This window comes from Gorilla gorilla, chromosome 11 (genome assembly GCF_029281585.2).
Source record: "Gorilla gorilla gorilla isolate KB3781 chromosome 11, NHGRI_mGorGor1-v2.1_pri, whole genome shotgun sequence".
NCBI lineage: Eukaryota > Metazoa > Chordata > Mammalia > Primates > Hominidae > Gorilla > Gorilla gorilla.
This window is the reverse complement of record NC_073235.2, coordinates 41,110,974-41,134,697: the sequence shown is the minus strand read 5'-3', so window position 1 is coordinate 41,134,697 and position 23,724 is coordinate 41,110,974.

Here is a 23,724-nt window from a genome sequence, read left to right as displayed (position 1 = left end):
AACACAATTCACACCACAACACTGGCACATGAAGAGGGAATAGGAAGTGTCTGGATGAATGTGGGGGAGAGGGTATTTTCCTCCTCTGTAGTCACTTAGACAGAAAGAATGTCATGAATCAAGCCCAAGGGCTTGAAACGCTCCAGTGCTTCTGTAGACCAGCAACGCCTCACTCCTCACTCCAGCAGGATGCTTTACTTTCCCTGTGGTAAGATGAGCAACACTTACGATTATTTGCTCCTTGTATGGGTAGAAGGGTCACTTGTGTAAGTGTAACACAGCAGCCCACCCCTAAAATTTTCAGGGCTCCGGATAAGAACACAAATGGAGAACCCAGAAGCATATGTCCAATTATTTCAAAGTTATATTTCATGCTACAAATTGTTAAGCCAAATATGTTCCGTTCTCCTATTTTGACAAATACACCTTCATTACTACAAAATTTTTATAGGTATTAGAAAGCTGTGGTTTTTATTTAACTGAAAGTTGGCAAAATATCAGATGGTCTGTCTGGGTATTCTGTTGAAAGGCTGATGATGTTAGGATGAGTAATAAAGACATACAAAATTCATAAATTATTATATATTTATTTCACAGAATTTACTGTCTTTCCTTTATTTCAGAAAATGTACTAATTATGTTGTTGTTGCTGGGGGCGATGGCTCATGCCTGTAATCCCAGGACTTTGGGAGGCCGAGGCCGGTGGATGACCTGAGGTCGGGAGTTCGAGACTAGCCTGGCCAACATGGTGAAACCCCATCTCTACTAAAAATACAAAAAATTAGTTTCAGGATTATTTGCACATATTATTTGTTTCTCCTTAGAGTCATTTTTGTTTCCAACTTCAAATTTTCTTATATTTTATTGATGTGTCATTTTTATTGGGTAACTCACATGTAGTTTCTATTACTTATAAAAATACATTTTATAATTAAAATACTGTATGTTATATACGTATAATATGTGTGTGTGTTAAATCTTTTAAAAGTAAAAGAAGACTAGATTTCTTTAGGGTTTTGTAAACTTTTTCTAGCATTATTAATAGCACCCATCCATTTATACCAAATAACTGTGCACAAATTATACTAATTATAAAATTTATTCTAATTATAAATTACTTTGATTTTCTGTGACGACTACAATTTTCTTTTTGAGCATCTTTTGCTTAACTCTCTTGGTGCAACTTGTATTTCTTTATGTGTCCAAGAGATGCTGTAAGGTTTAATCAAAACATTTCATATTTTAAAAGAACCAGAAAATATTACATATAATCTATGTACTATTCCCAATAATGTCATGGATAAGGGCACAGTAAAGACCATGCCTCCTAGTAATGAGCACAAAGGAATTACACAAAAGAGTGCCAAGTACAAAGATAGATTTGGAGCAAACTTTTGGCTTGTGCACCTTTTCCTTTATCAGCCATGTTAGCGCCATTTTCGGAGGCTTGTCACTGATTAATTTTTATTTTGAAAGAGAGATCTGTTAAAGAATACAAAATTATAGCCAGATAGGAAAAATAAAGTTCTAGTGTTCTATAGTACTGTAGGATGATTATAGCTAAAAAGTTATAGTTTCAAATAGCTAGAAGGAAAACATTGAACATTCCCAACATAAAGAAATGATAAATATTTGGGATGATGAATATGCTAATTAATTACCCTGTTCTGATCACTCTGCATTACATGTATTGAAACATCACTATGTATCCCAGGAATATGTACAATTATTATTTGTCCACTAAAAACATAAAACATTTAAAAAGCAAAGAAAAGCTGTTTTTAGTATTTGTGTTTTATTGATTTTTATTACTGTTCGTATAAAATTAAAACTTGAGAATTCTAGCTTTCAGTGTCCTTTTGGTTGCTAATGTAAAGAGGTGATATCAAATTGCTGGTATTATATAGATATGTAATATATATTATGCATATTATTATATACAATGTATATATGTATTATATATATATTATATGTGTGTGTATTTATACACTTATTGGATTATTATATATTACAAAATGTTCCTCAGTTACCATGTGTGCTGTAGCACAGTGTTAATTCATGGGTCCTTCCTGAATCACAAATTAGAACACAAAGAGAAATAAGAAAATGGATGCTGAACACTACCATGAAAAGATACTTTGTTAGACAAAAATCTAGAGCACTCATGATATCAGAGAGGGAAGACTGGATAAATTAATTAAGTTGCCTTTTCTCTTATCAAGTGCTCCTGCCACCCAAATCCTCTTCAAACTCCAAATTAGTGTCTGTTTCCAAAGTTGGCAGTGACTAAACCCGCAAATCTTCACAAGTAACTGTTCTTTCAAGGATATGGGGTATATAATTTGGCGTCTCAGGGACTTGATGATGTGGGTCCTCTAACATACAGAGCCCAAGGCAGAAGCCTGTCCTTTCCAGGGCTTAGGGTAATGCTGCAAAAAGTCAATTCCCTGGGACTTTATTCAGTATAGCTCATGGCTCACTGGCTCAGTACCATAGGAACTTAATGGAAAAAAGTGGCCATTCTAAACATATGCATGAAATAGGACCTCTCCACAGCATATGAGTATGCATATACATACCTATACTGGTAAAGTGAGTTTTAAAAGTCCATGTGTATACTTTATTGAAATCATTTTGTGATCATGAGGGTGATATAAATAATAATTTTTAAAAAGACAAGGGGAAGAAAGGCAGCTACTGCTTTTCAAATAATTCCTACGTACCAAATACTGTGCTATATACTTTATGCAAATTATCTCATTTACATTTATTATCCTTATTGCACAGATGAAGAAACAGAGAACCACAGAAGTTGCATGACTTATACAAAGTCACATAGCTGATAAGTATTAGGAGCAGATTTGGATCACAGGTTAGTCTGACTATATAAAGTTCATGTTCTTAACCATTGTATTCTTGCACAGCATTTAATTTGACAGAACAAGGCAACATGAACCATTACTCTATTTTTCTCTATATTTTAATTATTAAAATGAAAATCATTCACAAGTAATAAAAGACGACATTCTCATGTTCAAAAAGTCAAGAAACACAAAACTATGAAAGTCAAAAAAAAAAAAAACAAACCAAAAAACTAAGGTCTTCTTTTACCTTTCACTAGAATTCTTTTTTTTTTTTTCCAGGTAACTACTGGATATAGCTTAGTGTATATAGACGTGTGTATAGCTTCCTTTACATAAATTAAGTAAAAAAAATGTATTATTCTGTGACTTGCTTTTTTCAAATTTAGTAATGTACTATGAGATATTTTTACATTTGTATCTCTAGATGTATTTCATTGGATTCAGTGGCCCAGCATTTTAACTATTCCTGTAGTTCTGGAATTTAGGCCATTTCTACTTTTTGATTTTAAAAAGTGCTGCACCAAAGAGCCTTATATATATGCCTTGGCATGTACATTGCCTTTGAATAGGATTTGAATTGCTAGGTTACAAAGTATACTCTTTTTCAACATTTTGGTAGAAATTTTCGTTGCATCTGCCAAATTGCCTTCTAATACTACTTATTTATATTCACACCAAGAGCAGACATAACTTTTTCTGCCATGGGAGATAATTTTATTTAAGGGGGTATATTTGGAATGCCATAGCCAAACCACCACTAACTATATCCAAATGGTGCCCAAAGTTTATATAAATCTGTTTAAAACATCCAGCAATGAGTGGATAAATGAATAATAAACTATTTTTCCATAAACAGAGGTACACCTTTCTCTGCAAAAATCTTTGCTTCAACATACTGTCTGCAACTTTTTCTTCCTCATGAAGAACAAAACCACGAATCAATTGCAAATTCAATGTAAATTGGGGTTTTTCAGGTTTTGGGGTGACGATGATAAAACCTGCATTAGTACTGTGCTTTTAATTTTCAAGCTACTTTTATTAATCTCATTTCCTCCATGAAGTCATAGGATTTTTAAATGAAAAGAATTTGATAAAGTTTTATTGGATTTGGCTGTGTATAAAGGTAGATACTGAACTTTCTCCTGGTTGGAATGTGACCTCAAGAGCAGGGACTCTCTCATCATAGTCTGCTCATCATAGTCTGCTCATGTCTTTGCACTGTGTTTGACATTTAGGAGACAAATAAATGGACTAAAAGAGCCTGGTTCAAGCTTTCCCTTAGTAGAATAGGAAACAGAGTGCTAGAGAGTTTGAGATACTTAAGCAAGGACATGAAGTTTATTAATGGCGTAATCGGAAGTCTTGGCAGCCACAGTTTGCTGTGCTTTGCTGTTGCACACAGCTTTGGTCATATGTGGCTCTTCACTCACAGCCAAAACATGCCTTGATCAATTGGTTCTTAAAACCGAGGGCTCCTCTGAGTATATTTTTTACTGTGTGCTGAATGCAAAGTAGCTATTTGGTTCAATTTTTCCCCCTAATTTACAATCATCTCCCCCCACCCCCACTAACAACCACCGCCACTGTTTCATCTAGTAAGTTAAGTAGAGAAAACACACACTCTGTCTAGGCATCCAACTGGATTTCCCTGTAGTCTCATTTGGCACACTTCATTGTTTTACAGCTTCTCTTCTCTCCTTTACCACAGTGCTTTCAATTTTCTTTCTGGCATTTCATGCAGATTAGAGATTGGTGGGAAAATACTACATACATAGACCTGAAATTCCTAATTTATTCAGCCAAGGAGCCTGACATTAAGGGAAGCCAGGCAGCAGTATGGAGCAGAATCAGATACAGCCTGTCTAGGAGAGCTTCTCTCTGAAGCTTTGACTCACAGATGGTGCACAGCTGCTGGTGACACTCTCTGACCTGGTTAGGAAACCTGAGCAGAAAACACCCTGAATACTTGCCTTCCCACTGCCTTTTAAACTTGGGACTTCCATTGTCCAGTCCACAATAACTCTGACAATCCTGGCATTCTTGTTTAAAAGGTTCAGACTGAGTTGGTTCTGGAGCCAACTGCATTATCATATAGGCCACACCCTTCTCCGAGGAAGGAAAGCAGCATCCGTGCTTGAGAGCCCTAGCACTGTGTCTCTGACCCTGTTTTCTGGTGATCTAGAGGGCTTACTCTTTTTTTTTGTTTCAGAGAAGGAGTCTCTCTCTGTCGCCAGGCTGGAGTGCAGTGGCGTGATCTCAGCTCACTGCAACCTCTGCCTCCCAGGTTCAAGTGATTCTCCTGCCTCAGCTTCCCAAGTAGCTGGGACTACAAGCACGTGCCACCATACCCAGCTAATTTTTGTATTTTTGGTAGAGACAGGGTTTCACCGTGTTGGCCAGGATGGTCTTGATCTCCTGACCTCGTGATCTGCCCACCTCAGCCTCTCAAAGTACTGGGATTACAGATGTGAGCCGGTGTGCCCGCAGAGGGCTTAATCTTTACACCTCCCAAGTGCTAAAGCAGACGGCCAGGTTCAGTGACACCTACAATTATGATAAAGACATGGCCTCTGGCCTCCAAAGGAACATTTTGGTAGGTAGAGTAGGTCATGTCTTCAAATAATAGGACAAACCAGTATGTGATCAACATCTTAAGAGAGAAGTTCTAAGTCTCTAAGAGAAAATAATTAATTCTATCCAAGGTGGCTGAGGAAAAGATAAAAAGCCCAGAGGCCAGAGAAAGCATTTGTTAGCCCATTACCACATGCCCACACCCAAACAGCCAACATGGTCTACTCACACCATCTCTTTCATGGGAATAGTGCTTTCTACTCACTGCTAGCTAAGCTCAGAGGGGTGCACCAACCTAAAAAGAACAAGTTCTTCCAAGGGAACATGTTATAAACTCATTCACAGTTCAATCAGAGGAAGACCCCAGCACTCTGACTAGTATTATCTCCAGGAGTTAAGAAAAGATGTCAGCAATTCAAGCCAATTCAAATTACTTATTATAGGTTGAGCATTTATTTAGCAAAATCATGGTTTCTATAAAAGTGCTCTGTCCTTGTCATTGATTTCATAGTGATTTGTTATATAGTTGGGTTGCTGTGGCTTTTAGCATGGCCCTAAACATATCTAGTAATTTTGTAGTTAAAATATATATAAGGTAGAATATATAAAATATGCAAATATTTAAACATATATGTTTACATTGTATATTATATATATACACACATATTATATATAATAGGTTAGAATACCATAGAGAAGCAAAGAGGAACTAATGGTGTTGATGAATTATGTCTGTTTATAAAATACCCTAAGGGCTGGGTGCGGTGGCTCACGCCTGTAATCCCAGCACTTTGGGAGGCCAAGGCGGGCGGGTCACGAGGTCAGGAGTTTGAGACCAGCCTGGCCAGCATGGTGAAACCCCATCTCTACTAAAAATACAAAAATTAACCAGGCAAGGTGGCGCATACCTGAATTACTGGTTACTCGGGAGACTGAGGTAGGAGAATCGCTTGACTCCAGGCAGCAGAGGTTGCAGTGAGCTGAGATCATGCCACTGCACTCCAGCCTGGGCGACAGAGCTGTCTCAATAAATAAATAAATAAATAAATAAATAAATAAATAAATAAATAAAATACACTTCTAGTAAATTATTGGTAAGACTGGTTCTTTATGGCAGTTCTTATATTAGGTAATTGTGTATGTGACTCCCAAGAAATAATATAGAAGTCGAGGATAGTAATGATATGAAAAAGGTGTCATTTCAAATCAACTGTGACAGATATTAAAACAAGGGGTATATATTTGAAAAAAATTAGATACCCACCTCTTACCAGGTATTGAAATAAATTATATATGTATTAAGTATCTAAGGAATAGACCAACTTGACATGTAGGTTTGTTTCTATATTGAACATAGAAATCTATACCCACAACTGCAGAATGTACATGAAACATTCACCAGGATGAAACATTTTATGCAAGGCCATAAAATAAAGCTCAATTGATTTCACCTTAAGAAGCTACAAAAAGAAGAGAAAGTCAAACCTAAAGTAAGTAAAAGAAAGGAGATAATAAAGACAAATGAAAGCTAAGGAAATAGAAAACAATATGAAAAGTTAAAACAAGAAGTTCACTTTTAGAAAATATTAATAAAATTGATAAACCTTTAGCAAAACTGGATCAAGACAAAAAGAGATAACACACAAATTACCAATTTTAGGAATAAAGAGGGAATGTTATGATACAGCTTGCCAATACTGAAGAGATAAAAAGAGGATGTTAAGAACAACATAATGCCAACTATTGAATAACACATGAACTGGAGAAGTACGTTTAAAAAACACAACTTACCAAAATATACTGAATAAATAGAAAATTTGAATAACATTAGATTTATTTTTAAAATCATGTAATTAGAACATTCTCACAAAGAAAACTCTAGGATTAAATGGCTTCATTCACTGAAAACTAAAAACTCCCTGAGAAAAGTTAAAGAAGCCTTAAACAAGTGTGTAAATATAACATATTCATAGATTCAGAGGCTCAATATCGTTAAGATGTCAATACTTCTCAAAGTTTGAATTTATTTATAAATTCAATACCTTCTGAACCAAAATATTACCAGGCTTTATTTTAATAGAAAATGACAAGCTAATTTTAAGATTTATAGAGAAATACAAAGGACTTTGAGTAGTCAAGATAATATTGAAAAACAATAAAGTTGGAAAACTTTTACAACATGATTTTAAGACTTGCTATAAAGCTACAGTGACCAAAAACTTGCTTGGCTGGTATATGACTAGATATATAGGTTAGAAGAACAAAATCGAGACCCGAACATATTGGTCAGCTCATTGATTTTCAAAAAAAAGTATAAGGGAAGGCAGAATGGGGGAGTGACTGCTTAATAGACATGGGGTCTCCTTTGGGAGCAACGGAAAATTTATGGACTAGATACAGGCAATGGTTGCACAACCTCAGGAAGGCACTGACTGCCACTGGACTGTACACTTTTAAATGGTTAATTTTATGTTATATGAATTTTACCCTAACAAAGACAGCAGAAGGGTATCAAGCAATTCATGGGGGTAAAGAAGAGTATTGTCAACAAAATGGCACTAGGATCAACAGAACAGGATATCCATTCTAAATTTAAAAAGAATAAAAGAACCTTGAAACTTTACCCAATGGCATTCACAAAAATCAATTCAAAATGAGTCATAAAGCCGTATGTATAATCTAGAATTTGGATGTGTTAAAGGAAAACAGAAAAAAATGTCAACATGAATGTAGGGTAGACAAAAATTGTTTTAGATAGGACACAAAAATTACTAACCATAGAAAATAGAAAAATTATATTTTATCAAAATGTAAAACTTCTTGTTCCTCAAAAGTTACCATTAAGAAAATGAAGAGACAAATCACAGACTAAGATTTTCTTAAATGGTATATTTGGCCAAGGATTTATATCTGGAATACACAAATTACTATAAATTAATAAAAAAATTAATAATCATAAAATAATACAATAAAATAAAAACATTTAAAGTAGATAAAACTCTTGAACAAGCACTTTACAAAAGAAGATATATAGATAACCAACAGCACTTAAAAATGTTCAATGTCCCTGTTTTCCTGTGTGTAATCTGAACTTAATCATGAGGGAAAAAAAATCAGACCTACCTAAGTCAAGGGACATTCTACAAAATAATTGACAGTAATGTTCAAAAATGTCAAGGTCATGAAAGTCAAGGAAAGACTGAAGGAAGGTAAACAGACATCACAACTAATTGCAACGTGTGACACTGAACTGGCTCCTTTTGCCACAAAGAACATTGAGATAATCGTTGAAATGTGAATGGGGTCTCAGATTAGATGGTGTGATGGTCAATTTTACGTGTCAACTAGACTGGGCCACAGGATGCCCAGATATCCTGTAAAATGTTATTTAAGGGTGTTTCTGGAAGAGATTAGCAATTGAATTGGTGGACTGACTAAAGCACATGGCCCTCCCCAATATGGGTGGGTACCATCTAGTTTGCTGAGGGCCTGAATGAAACAAAACGTGCAGGAAGATCTAATTCTTTCTCTACTTGACTGCTTGAGCTGGGACGTTGATCTTCTCCTACCCCTGATGCTCCTGGTTCTCAGGCCTTCAGACTCAGACTAGAATCCACATCATCAACTCTCTGGTTCTCAGGTCTTCAAACTATACCAGCTTGCAGACAGAAGACTGTGGGACTTAGCCTTCAAAGTCATGGGAGTGCATACTTTTTAATAAATCCCTTTATATACATGCACTTATCCTTTTGGTTCTTTTTCCCTGACCTAACTAATATATACAGTCTTGATGCACTGATGTTGATTACCTGGTTTTGATTTTATTGCATAACATCCTTGTATGTTGGAAATTCACACTAAAGTATTCAGAGTTATTGGGTCAGTAGCTTACTTTCAAGTGGTTAGTAAAATAAGTTCTTTGTTTTGTGCTTGCAGCTTCTCTGTAGGCTTGTGGTTGTTTCAAAAAATATTTTAAAAGACAACTATGTAAAAGTATAGGATATAAAGTATATTCCAAATATGAAAATATAAAACAAACATGTATTGTTTTATGTAGATAAAGGAAATGGAAATAGGTCTGTAGAGCTTTAGATGAAGAGTGGTTACATTTGGGAAAGATAGTTGATTGGGGAAATTAGGAAAGATTCTAGTTTGTGATTCAAAATCTTTCTAGGTTGTTTGACATTTTTATACAATGATAATATAGTCATATATTGCTTATATGAAATGAAAAAGAGGAGATAAAACCACCACTGCTTTCTGATTATGTGATTTTAATATTTGGGGAGTTTAAAAATCAACTAGAAAACTACTACAAGCAGTAAGAGAATTCAATAAGGTAGCAGAGTATAAAATTAATATACAGAAATCAATAGATTTCATGTATACCATGAAATCAGAAAATGTACAAGACAGGAAATGTCATAGAAGACAAAAATCTCATTTCTAATTGCAATAAAAAAGATATAATGCTTAGGGGTAAAAATAACAATAACTGTATAAGTCCTATGTGAGGCAAGCATTTCAGAAGGTCAGGAGACTTAAGCAAATAAAAAGGTATTCTTGAGTGAAAGACTCATCACAAAAATGTTACTTCTCCCTAAATTAATTTAGAAATGTAATCTCAAAAGTACCAAGAGGATACTTTTCAAATAACTTAAAAAAGGTGATTCTAAAACTCTAAAAAAGAAGAGCATTGGAAAGAGCCTAGGACTACCAGACGTTAAAACCGATGATAAATTCTCCATAATGAAAACAGTGTGTTATAGGCGCAAGATTAAGCAGAGTAAGCAATGCACAAAATAAATACTCAGAGACAGACATAAATTAAGGTGGCATCTGAAATGCCACCTGACAAGGCTGACAAGCTGGGCTTTTCAATAAATGATGATAGAAAAACTAGCCACATTAAGAAAGAAATAACGTTGATCCAAATCTTACATTCTATAAAATGAAAAATTTTATATGAGTCAAATAATTGAATGTCTTTTTTGAAAAATAAAGATACTAGAAGAAAACATAGCAAAATCTTTTATAACCTTGGAGTAAGGTCTATGACTCAAAATCTAAACTCTATTAAAGAAAAAACAGATAAATACATATGCTCACACCCATAAAAATAAAATCTTGCACTTGGTAAAACAAAAACATAAGCAGAGTCAGAATATAGGTGAATAACTGGGGAAAATAATTACAATTTATATTAGAAACATAGTGCTAATTTCCCTAATATACAGAAAGCTCCCAGAAAATGATAAGACTAAGATCCATAATTTAAAAGTAAAGGGAGAAAAAAGATGAATAAACTTTTTAGGGGAAAAATATACAAATGATATTTAAATGAAAAAATACTAAGCTTTATTCAAAATAATAAAAATACAAACTAAAACCATACTAAAACAGTACTTTCCCCTTATCATATTGGCAAAAAGCTCAATCATTTTACAGCACATTTTGATGATGATGCTGTGGAGAAATGGCATTTTCATTCAATACTCAGTAGGAGCAGAAACTGGCTGTGTGGAGGCAATGCGGCAGTAACTATCAAAATTGCAAATATATTTACCATTTGATTCAGCAACTCTGCTTCTGAGAATTTATCTTAATCATACAATCTGCATACATAGACATAATGTCAATGTTATTCACTACAACATTATTTACAATAGCAAAACATTTGTCTTATGTTATCAGTAGTCATCTTACAAAAAATATCATAAACCTGAAAAGTCATCAGTCAGGGTTGGTAAAGTATCTCATGTTACATTCTTACAATGGAATACTTACACTATTAAAAAAAAAAGGAGGGAGGGTGACAGAAAGCTACTGATATATAAGATACTTTTTTTTTAGAGCAAGACCTATAATGGTGAATATGGTGTACTCTTTCTAAGAAAAGGAGAAAAATAAAGAATAGATATTTTTATTTGCTTACATTGATGTACAGATATTCTGGAAGAAGATACAATAAACCATTGAAAGGATCATTAGGTTTAGATGGAGATGGGGTGGGAGAAACTTTTCTCTATATAACTGATCTTTTTAACTCCATGAGATATGGGGTTAACCTACGAGAAATTGGCAATATTTAACTATTTCTGACCTACAAAAATGTTGATTTTTAATAGTTACTATTACAGTAGTCCCCCACCTCCAGCTCACTTATCTGTGGCTTTGCTTTCTGTGATTTCAGTTACCTGTGGTCAACCTCAGTCCAAAAATATTAAATGGAAAATTCCAGAAATAAATAATTCATAAGTTTTAAATTGCTCCCCATTCTGAGTAGTTTGATGAAATCTCACACCATCCCACTCCAGCCCAGCTGGGATGTGAATCTTCTCTTTGTCCAGTTTATCTGTGCTGTAGATGTTCCCACCCATTAATCACATAAAAGCCATTTCAGTTATCAGATATGTTGTCCCAGTACTGCAGCTCTTATGTTCAAACAAACTTATTTTACTTAATAATGGCAACAGTAATGGTGCTGACACATTGTTATAATTGTCCTATTTTATCATTAGTTATTATTGTTAATCTCTTACTGTGCCTAATTCTTTAAAATTTTATTTAAGTTCTGGGATACATGGATATGCCAGTTTGTGACATAGGTAAATGTGTGCCATGGTGGTTTGCTGCACCTATCAACCTATCATCTAGGTATTAAGCCCCACATGCATTAGCTATTTATCCTGATGCTCTCGCTCCCTGCCACTCCCACCCCGACAGGGCCCAAGTGTGTGTTGTTCCCCTCCCTGTGTCCATGTGTTTTCATTGTTCAGCTCCCCTTTATAAGTGAGAACATGCAGTGTTTGGCTTTCTGTTCCTGTGTTAGTTATCCTCAGCAAACTTACTGTGCCTAATTTATAAATTAAACTTTATCATGGGTATGTATGTATAGGAAAAGAATAGAATATGTAGAGTCCAATACTATCTATGGTTTCAAGCATCTACTGGGTGTCCTGGAACATATGCCCCTTGGATAAAATGAGACTACTACATTATTACCATTTTATAGATTCTGAAGATATGAGAGTATTGGAGAACATGGGAGATGCTAGGTTTATTGAAATGTTGTAATCTATCAATTACATTAAGAAATCAAAATTTAGAAAAATGCTATTTGAGGAACTGATACCTTCCTTTGGTAATGGATACTATCCATTAACATTGGATAATGTTAATTCATTAGCTTTCTCTTTTCGCCTTGGCTAACTGGAATCTCAAAAACTTCTTATTTAATGATTGACACATTTTGTCTTGGTTTTTCTTTAATTTTTAAAGTTCCTATAGTATTATAAAGTTTACTTGTAAAAGGTGTGGTATAAAAATAATTGTAGTTGGTGTAACTGGTGATCTTCCCTATCTAAGAAAATGGAGGACCTAAATAGTAGTCAGATGTAATTTGATAAATTAAGCCTTGAGTTCAGACAGTAACATAAGAGAGAAGGACACTGAGTGTGTTATCAAAGAGTCAAGATATACACAAAATTTTGTTGTCATTTGGACCTTTGAAGATATATCCCTGGTTAGAGTAAGTGGAGGAAGACTCAGGAAATAAACTATTAAGGAGAACCCCACGGACGAAGTGAGGAATGTGCATTAAACACAGATAAAAATACAGATTAAACCTCAATTTCAGGTGGCTGGAAAGATATACGATCTCATCCAAGGGTTTTCAAACTTTTCTGTGCCATGAATGTTTTCTCAAAATGACATTTCAAGCAGGATTACATTGGTACCTCTCCCAGAAGCAGAGATAAACTCCAGTTCACTACAAGAGAAACTTAAGAAATACTTCCCTCTTACTCTAAGTTCGCGATAATTCACTTCTATTGGTCTGAAACAAGTGGCTCGCAAAGTCTTCTCTCCTAGTAAGTGTGATGTTCTGATTTCACCATTGGTTGGAACCCAGCGTCGGATCCCAATGGTCTCTAGGCAGAATCTGTCCTCTTGTTTGATGTCATCAGTAGTCATCTTGTCAAGGTGGAATGAGTCCCACCTTATCCTCCCAGTAGAGAGGATAAGAATTACCAGGTAATTTTTCTCTCTCCAGCTTTTCCTGAATGACAACAAAATGCAGAAGTGTGGCCAGGGAGAATAATGAAGAACAGGGAAATCGAGGGGAAAAAAGTAAGGATCAGCTAAAAAAAAAAAAAAAAAAAAATGTTTGAACATTGTAAGCAGAAGGTCACTTAAACCAAGGCAATTTTGGGAGAGGTTCTGAGCAACTTTTTCATAGAACAGACTCAGAACCCTAAGAGGTACAAGCATTGACCAAGAAGATAGGAAATCACTAAACTTAAATGTAGATGAAATACGGAGGTAAATGTTTTATTATACCACGAGCTCCAAAAGGAATAAAGATAGCCATTACTTAAAGGCCTTTCTACAAAAAATAAAATGAAGGAAAATTTTGGAGAGAAAGGGAAGAAATGAGATGCTGCCCAATTGGAACACACAAACGAGCAGATACCTGATCCAGGCAGAAGGCATAGAGTTGCTGTGAGCAACATTGAATTTACAGATCAGCAAGATGCTGCAGCTTCATCTATTTGTTCTTCTGGCATTTCATTCCCCAGCTCAGGAAGTCAACTTCCTGAGAGTTGAGAAAAAGAACATAGGTGGTCTTATTAAAGGACAGCTTGTTTCAACCACAATAAAAATAAATAAATAAATAAATAAATAAACGGATGCAAGTCAAATTTGAAATAATTAGCTCTTCTTTAAATTGATTTGAAGTTGTCCACCTTTTTCTTTACTGTCTATGTATTGAAAGCCATTTTTCTCCTAGGGAAACATCAAGGGACTTGGCCTTAGAAAGTAAGAGATTGATAAGTGCAAAACTCTGAAAAAAGATCAGAGGAAACTACCCAATGCGGTATGACAACTGTCCCTTAAATGAGAATTAATCCTATGGTAAATCAATCTATTGGGCTGGCTTACTCTTTAGAATTCCATGAGAAAAAAAAAAAAATCACAGTGGAAACCTAGTTTACTCCTTACTATTTTCAATGTATAATTAATGACAAGATCTATGGAAGTTTACAGAGATTCTTGATGGCTAGTAACAGAATAAATTGAACACATTCGTAATAGGAGTTTGCATTTGAAATATTACCTTGTGAATATCTGCAATATTAATATTGCATTTGTAATCACTGAAACACAGTGCACCTGGTTGTTTCAGAAAAAATGTAAGCCCAACTTCTAATTCGTAAAATGTAAGTGGGATTTCCTTGGTTTACCCTAATTTTTTTTTTTTTTAAAGAGAGAGAGAATTAAGGTAAAGTGTTTCCTTGGAGCAATAACAGAGAGAACATCACAAACTTTTATTTTGGTGTCTCAAGGTCCCATGTCCTGATTGCCCCATATTGCTAGAAGGAAACAGGAAGGCTTGAGAAGTCTCATGCTCATTTGAAAGAGAAAGTCATTAAGCACAAAGATACCCAAAGGCTTTGGACAACATCCGCTCTAGGATGCAGCTGATCCATTACGCAGAATTAGAGAGTCCACAGCTAGGCACTAAAAGCAAAGAAGTCAATTTCTGAGAGTAGTCCCATCTGTGGAATGATTCATTCCAGTTTAGTAATAAACTAGATGCTCTCAGCAGTGTTAGGAGTGAACTAATGTCCCTTTCCAGAACACCTGTCCTATCTTGCATTTTCTCACTGTCAGGGGCCATTACAGGTATTGTGAGGCTTGAAGTTTATACATTTTTAGGGGGCCTCTATAAAAAAACTAAATTATTATTAAAAAATTAGTTAGAAAAGTGAAGATTTCAAATGAGAAAACGAATTATAATAAATTACAAACCTTGAAAAGCTGACATAGACATCACAAAATCAATGTAAACAACACAATGTTTTATTAATTGTCTGATATACACTATACTTCTTCTTTTCCCACAATTTGTTTGGCATAAAACCTTTGAAGGGCACTTGTTCCTACTGACAATTTTCTAATATCTCTAAAAAGGTAATGGAAACAAAATCTAGTCTGAAACATGGCTGATGAAATTTGTGTTATAGGACTGATAGTTTTTTTAAAAAACTTCTGCCTTCACAACTTATTACTGGTAATGAGATGCAGTATGTTAAGATGCATAAAACATGACTTCACATGTCATGAAGCTGTACAGCTGTTAGGAGTACTTGTACAGGCTTTGCGCCCTACATACATAGAAAATGTGATAAATTTCACACAAATTCCATCAAAAAAGAAAAATATGATTATGCATTGGTAATTATATATGTGCATTTCTGAAAATATACTTACAGAACACAACTTCCATTTTGTCTAGGTATTAATAAGAATTGAATTTACCTCTTGAAATGTTACATATCTGAGAGTTGGAAGGCTTTCCCACAGGCCATTTGGCTCCATATATTTCAAACATTGTTTCTCTATTTAATTACCCATTTACTTCAATGCCAGCTGCAATAGGACATGTTTATATCATGTACAACATCTAGCTTTTCACCTTTTTTTACATAGTTTCAGGGAGTTAGCCTGGTGGGCAAGATTATTCCTAAAACCTGTTGTGTGCCCCACATGCACAGATCCCACAAAACACAGCAGAAATAGATTTCCAACTCAAGTTTCCTTAGTTGGAACCTCTTAACACCTGTAGCCACTCCATTACCTTCCCAACACTAGGGGAAGAGTGACAGAAAGTTGGGGAGTGAATAGAGGCCAAAGTCTTAATCAATAGCAGTCAAAATATTTTATTTTGTAAATCTTATGAAAATATACGAATATGCAATTGCATTACTAGAATCCCTCCCAGAGCCTTTAAAGGAGCTCATGTGTGCAGTGATGAGCCCTGAAGCTGAAGTTTCATTAGTTTCACTCTAAACCTACATTTTCGTGCTAGCACATCAGCACAGTTGGGCAATATTGGGTCTGCTCCTACCCTCCGTGCTCATGGCCATGAACTTGAGATGGGACCTCAGCACCTATTGTCCTGGAATTGCTTTGTCCTCTTCCTATTCCCAATCTCAGCCTCTTTCCCTTTTCCTATGCTAGTGTCATCTTCATTTTGTCTTCACACTTCCCACATCAGAACCTCAAACTGATTGCCAGTGGCCTCAATGAAAGGCGAAAACTCTTGACTCTCCGAAGAACAATTTCTTGCCTGACTTCCTTTCCCTTCTTTCTCCCATCCTCCCATCCTCCCTCCCTCCTTTCCTTCCTTCCTTCCCTTCTCTTTCTTCTTTTCCTTTTCTATCTTTCTCTCTCTTTCCTTTTCCTTCTTTTGAGACAGAGTCTCGCTCTGTCACCCAGGCTGGAGTGCAGTGATGTGATCTCAGCTCACCACAACCCCTGCCTCCTGGGTTCAAGTGATTCTCATGTCTCAGCCTCCTGAGTAGCTGGGAGTGCAGGCGAGTGCCACCATGCCCAGCTAATTTGTGTTTTTAGTAGAGATGGATGGGTTTTCACCATGTTGACCAGGCTGTTATTTATGTTAACTACCAAGTGTCAGTTGGCGGTGGAGGGCAACTGAGAGCTGTTTTCTCCAGTAGTCAGAATGTACCTGCATGTTTGCCAGTTGTGATAGCTGCATTCACAGGCTGGGCGCGGTAGCTCACAGCTGTAATCCTAGCATTTTGGGAGGATGAGGTGGGTGGATCACTTGAGGTCAGAAGTTCGAGACAAGCCTGGTCAACAAGGTGAAACCCCGTCTGTACTAAACATAAAAATTGGCTGGGTGTGGGTGGCGCATGCCTGTAATCCCAACTACTCAGGAGGATGAGGCAGGAGAATCTCCTGAATCCGGGAGGTGGAGGTTGCAGTGAGCTGAGATGGCGCCACTGTACTCCAGCCTGGAGGACAAGAGAGAAACTCTAGTATCGAAAAAAAAAAAAAAAAAAAGATAGCTGCATTCACATCTACTCTATCATTCAATCCTCACAACATTCCTATGAGATAGTAAAGTTATCAACATTTTTAAAGATGAGGCAATAAACTCAGGGGATAATTTGACCAAGATTACACAGTAAGCAGTGAAGGATTCAATTGCAGACATTGATTCCCAATAGCTCCGATTAAATCAGTATGTGCTGAGAGCAGGGAAATACAACTGATTGGCTGACCCAAGTCCTAATCATCCGACTTAGATTGAGTGTCCCTTCAATATCTATGCAGATCTCTCTAGTCACTACTATCAGATTTACCAAATCCTTCCTCCAGGCACAAAACATATCTATCTGGCTCATTAAGACAGAAAGTTATGCACAGGAGGAGACTTTGCTCTATACCCACTATTGGATTTTAAGCTTGTTTGAAATCTTGACTATATACCATCCAAAGCTCAGAAGGGGTTCAGAAATTACAGAGATGACATGGACAATTATGATTTTTTCCTCAGATGCTAACAGCTCTCGGACAGTCATAAAGCTGATTTGGGTTATTCAGAGAGCAGAAAAAGAACATACCTTTGAAAGCCTACAAATGTCTTTTCAGAAAATAAACCTGAGACTAAGTGGAAGGAAAGGAGAAACCCTAAAAGGAAATACAGATAAAATAAACTAAGAAGTAACATATCAGGCTATAAGCATGAACATGACAACAAAAATAACTAAAAAAAAGTTAATCAAAAGTTTGAAAATGAAAAAGAAATCTTATCTTTATCACTGTTAGTTTTCAGGTAAAAAGCATTTTGATTCTGCGTTTTCATTTCACTCTCATGCTGATTTCTTCATAGAGAAAACAGAACCAGAACACCCGTTTCCTACTACCATATATACAAAACTGTTACAGTAGGTAGCTAGTCAGGTAGGAGTGGGGCAGGAGAGGGTTCCCCACCAACTGCCCTACCCCCCATCCCACCACCAGAAATGTCAGAGGTGACCATCAGATGATGGTCCGGCAGTTATCACACTTTCTAAAATAACAATTGGTTGCAGCCAGTGCCAGAGGAGACAGTTTCCTGATGGGCCGGCAGTTGTCATACTAAAATGATAATTGGTCCAGCCAGTGCCAAGGAGAGGCAATTTCCCAATAGATAAAAACACTTGAGATTGGTAATCAGCAGCTGTCAATAAAATATTCAGGAATTGGGTGAGTGGGCACAAGCATGCACATTAAGAAGCAAAATGGCAGAGTATAACCTTCCAGGGGCATTCCACTGGAAATGGGAAGAATGCTTTAGGCAAGCATGCGTACAACTCCAGTAAAAACATTGCACATGCTTACCTCCAAAGTGTTAGCAGGTCACCGTGTGGGTGACCCACCCTAAGGGAAGAAACATGGGAAAAGGAATTCAAGACCCTGGAAATATGCCAACATATAAACCCCAAGTCAAAAGGTCAAAGGGCATAGTTGACCCTCACAGTTCCCACTTGGGTCTCTTCCAAGTGTACTTTTCTTTTTTTTCCTGCTCTAAAGCTTTTTAATAAACTTGTACTCCTGCTCTGAAACTTGCCTCGGTTGCTTTTTCTACCTTCTGACCCTAAGTAGAATTCTTTCTTCTGAGGAGGCAAGAATTGAGGTTGCTGCAGATCGGTCGGATTCACCGATCGTAACCTGGACATTTGCCACCGTTAACAAAACCTACCATAACCTACTTTGATCCTACTCTCCTTCCCTCTTGTTAAAATGGACAAGAGTAACTATCCTTTCTCCTATTTAAGGCCTCTTACTTTATTGAATACCATCACAATGTGCATGAAATTATACACAACCCATTAGCCTGTTTCCTGTATATTCATGCCCTCCCTCTCACTTGGATATTCCCATTAGCTTAACAATTTTTGTTTGTTATCAGAGTAGTACATGTACATAATATAAAGAGTCAAACAGTAAAACAAAACTTATTTTGAGAAAGCAGCTCCATGCTTTGTCACTTCCTGCTTCCTGGAGACAAACCCTGCCAACTCTGAACTCTTCACTCTGGAATTTACCTTCCTCTTTCCAAATTCCAAACTTGTTGATATGGCTATTTCTTGATTGTATATTTTTGTTTGTATATTTGCTTTAGTTTTCTATTTATCAAACATTAACTTATTCACAAACTCCCTGCCAGCACTCTATAAATACATGCAAAACTACTACATGGAAACTCAGATCTGCAGGAATAAGTAAAGAGCATTGAAATAGTAAATATGTGGATAAATGGAATTTTTTTTTTTCATTTTTCTTCTTATTTTTTAAAAAATATATTAACTATTTAAAATAACTACAACAGGATATTGTAGGGCTTATAATGTATTTAAAAATAAAGTGTATGACAACAGTGGTGCAAAGGGTGGGGAAGCAATAAATGAAATTAAACAGTTGTATATTTTTTATAGTTTACATGAAATGATGCAACATTAAGTAAACTAATCTTTTTCATTAAGGATACACATTGTAATGTCTAGAATAACCACTAAAAATGAAAAAAGGTATAGCTAAAAAGGAAACAGAAGAAATAAATTAGGATATTGAAAACTTTTTTAAAAAACACGTAAGAGAGGAGACGAACAAAAGAATGAAAAACAGATGGGACATATAAAAAAGAAATACTAAGATAGTAGATGCAAATTCAGACTTATCAGTTATTACACAATAACATTTACATAACGTATTTATAGTTTACACACACCAATCAAAAGGCAAGCTTCTTAGACTGGATAAAAAGCTAAGACCAACATATGTGTTTTCCACAAAAGACTCACTGTAAATATAAAAACATCAAGTTGATAGTGAAAGGTGAAAGTGTGGAAAAATGTGTACCATCAGAATGTAAGCCTAAAAAAGGTAGTGTATATTAATATTGCTAAAGTAGACTTCAAGACAAAGAGTGTCATCAGGGATACAGAAGAGTATTATTTCATGATAACAGATCAATTCATTAGGAAAACATAAAAATCCCAAAAGCATGTGTATCTAATAAAAAGAGCTTGAAATATAAGAAATAAAATGGGCAGGACTGAAAGGAGAAATAAACAATTCAACAACTATAGTTGGTTAGATCAACATCCCTCCCTCAGTAACTGATAGAAAACAGCACACAAAAATTAGTAAAGTATACATTTGAATAGCATTACCAATTAATTGGACCTAATAGATATTTGTGGATTGCTACAGAAAACAACTGACAGTTACATTCTTTCAATGCATTTGAAACATTTACCAAGAGAAACTACATGCTGAGTACTAAAACAAGCATCAGTAAATATCAATGGCTAGAGTATATCCTCGGGCCACCAGAGAATTAAGATAAAAATTAAAAATGAGCTATATAGAAAAATTCCAGCTATTTGGAAATCAAGCTAAAACACTTCCAAATAACTCCATGATAACAGAAAAATATCACGAGGAAGTTAGAAAATGGTTGAAATGGAACAATAATGAAAACACAATAAAAATAATTTGTAAGATGCTATTATAAGATTTTCTTAGAGGAAAGTTATGGCTTTAAATGCTATGTCAGGAAGGAATAAAGGTGTAAAATCCATGATCTAAGCTTCTAACTTAAAAAGCTAGGAAAAAAATGAAAAAATTAAACAGCATAATGAAAAAGAGGGAAATAATTAGACAAGTTGGAAATCAGTAAAATAGGTAATAAACAACAGGAAAAAAATCAAGAGATAACAAAATTGACCTGTGAAAAGATTAAAGCTGATAAACGTTTACCAAGAGCAATCAAGAAAGGGGAAAAAAGTACCAAAATTAGAAACGAAGAAGCGCTATTACTTCATGTCCTACAAACATTAAAGGTTAACAAAAAGGGAATATAATAAACAAACAACTTTATGCCAATAAGTCTGACAACATACATAAAATGGTTATGATAGGAAATAGTAGAAGACCCAGCTATGGCCTAGAAATTGAAATTATCAAAGATTTGAAACTATAATAAAAATGTTGAGGATACAGGAAAGATGAACAATATGCATGAAGAGAAGAAGAAATTTTAGTAGAGGCATTGGAACACTGAAAGAATCAAATGGAAATTCTGGAAATAAACTCATTAGGTGAGCTTAACAGCAAACTGGACTCGATTTAGGAAATAATGTGTGAACTTGAAAATAGGTCAATAGATAATACCCAAATTGAAAAACAAACCAGTTAAAGAATAAAAAAAAGAAAACCAAAACAAAACAGAGCATCTGAGATATGTGAGGCAATATCAAATGATTTAATATATGCATAATTGGAGTCATAGATGGAGAGGAAAGAGAGCATGAGGAAGAAAAAATATTTAAAAATTTTTTTTGAAAACTGATGAAAGACACCAAACTATATATTCAAAAAGCTCAAGAAATCCTAAGGAGGATCAATCCAGAGAAAATCGTACCTGCAGTAAAACTGCTGAAAACCAAAGATAAAGAACAAATTTTAAAAGCATACGAAGCAGGGGAAAAAACCACATATTACACACAGTGGAACAATACAAACCACCATAAAACAAAACAAAACAAAACACGAAAAAAAACCCAGAGACCAGGACCCAATGAAATAACATCTTTAAAGTCTTGTGGGGGGCAGGGTGGGAAACACTTATCAACTTAGCATTCAATATCCAGTGAAATGGTCATTTAAAAATGGATTCTTTCTGATCATTTTAGAAAGAAAAAATAAATTTTAAAAGATGAAGGAGAAATAAAAAAATTTGAGACACACAAAAGCTTCAGTAGAAGAAATGCTAATAGAAATTCTTCAGGCTAAATGGAAATTATGCTAGAAGGAAATAAAGATCTGAAAGAAGGAACAAAGAGCCCTGAAAGGGTAAATATTTGGGTAAATGTAATTGACATTTTTTGTGAGGGGAAAAAAAAAAAAAAAGGGCCAGGTGCGGTGGCTCATGCCTGTAATCCCAGCACTTTGGGAGGCCGAGGTGGGTAGATCACGAGGTCAGGAGATTGAGACCATCCTGGTTAATATGGTGAAACCCCGTCTCTACTGAAAATACAAAAAATTGGCCGGGCGTGGTGGCGGGCACCTGTAGTCCCAGCTACTTGGGAGGCTGAGGCAGGAGAATGGCGTGAACCCGGGAGGTGGAGCTTGCAGTGAGCCAAGATGGTGCCACTGCACTCCAGCCTGGGTGACAGAGCGAGACTTCATCTCAAAAACAACAACAACAACAAAACTCTGTATGTATAAATATATGTTTTAAATGTACTTTAAAAACTCTTGCCTATTTTAAATTAAAAAAATGTATCTTGTGTTTTATATCATGTGTAGAAGTAAAATATAAGCAGATAAAAGCACAAAACGTTGAACAGAATTAGACTGCTGTATGTGAAGTGTCGTATTAGTTGAAATAGACTGTGCTAAAGGTACTTATTGTAATCTTTAGGGTAACTTGAAAACAGATAAAAGGAATTGTAGCAAAAGTTTGAACACGCAAGATAAAACAGAACATTAAAGTGCAATTCATTCAGTATAAAGCAGGAGAGGAGAAAGAGGGGAATAAAAAATGGATGGAATAAATACTAGATATCAAGATGGAAGAGTTAAACCCAAACTTAAAAATAATCACATTAACTGAAATGGAGTAAACACTCCAAGTGCAGAGATTTTCACACTGGATAAAAAGCAAGATCCAACTATATGCTATTTACATGAAACACACTTTTAAAGAGAGAAGTAAACTGAAGGTAAAAGAATGGGGAAAGATAACTTTTAAAACAGTATAAAAAGCTGATGTGACAACAGTAATCATTAAAGTAACTCTAAAACGAAGAGGGTCTCACTATTGATAAAGATCTTTTGTGAAAATTAAAAAAAATCAACGAATCAAGAAGACATAACAACCTTAAATATGTGTGCCCTTAATAACAGAATTTCAAAATACGCAAATAAAAAATTAACAGAACTAAAGGGAGAAGCAAACCAACCCATGGATAAAGTTAGAGATTTTAACACCATTGTTAGGTAATTGCTGGAAAAAAGGAAACAAAAATGAGTAAACATATAGATTTAAATAGTACTATGAATCAGCTCTACCTAATCGTCATTTACAACACACAACACTTAACTGCAGAAAACACATTCTTTTCAAATGCATATAAAACCTTCACATAGAGCATATTGTGCCATAAAACAAGTATCAACAAATGTCAACTGATTGAAATTATACAGAGCATATTATCTGACCACCACAGATTTAAGTAAGAGATCAATAAAACTATGATACCTAGGAAAATTCTCCCAAATATAGAAGGCAAATCCATGAGCCACAAAATAAATCCCAAGGCATATTAGAAAATATTTTGAACTTGTGATAATGAACATACATACAACAAAATATTATATAATGTAATTAAGGCAGCAGATAGAGAAAAATTAAAAACTTTACATG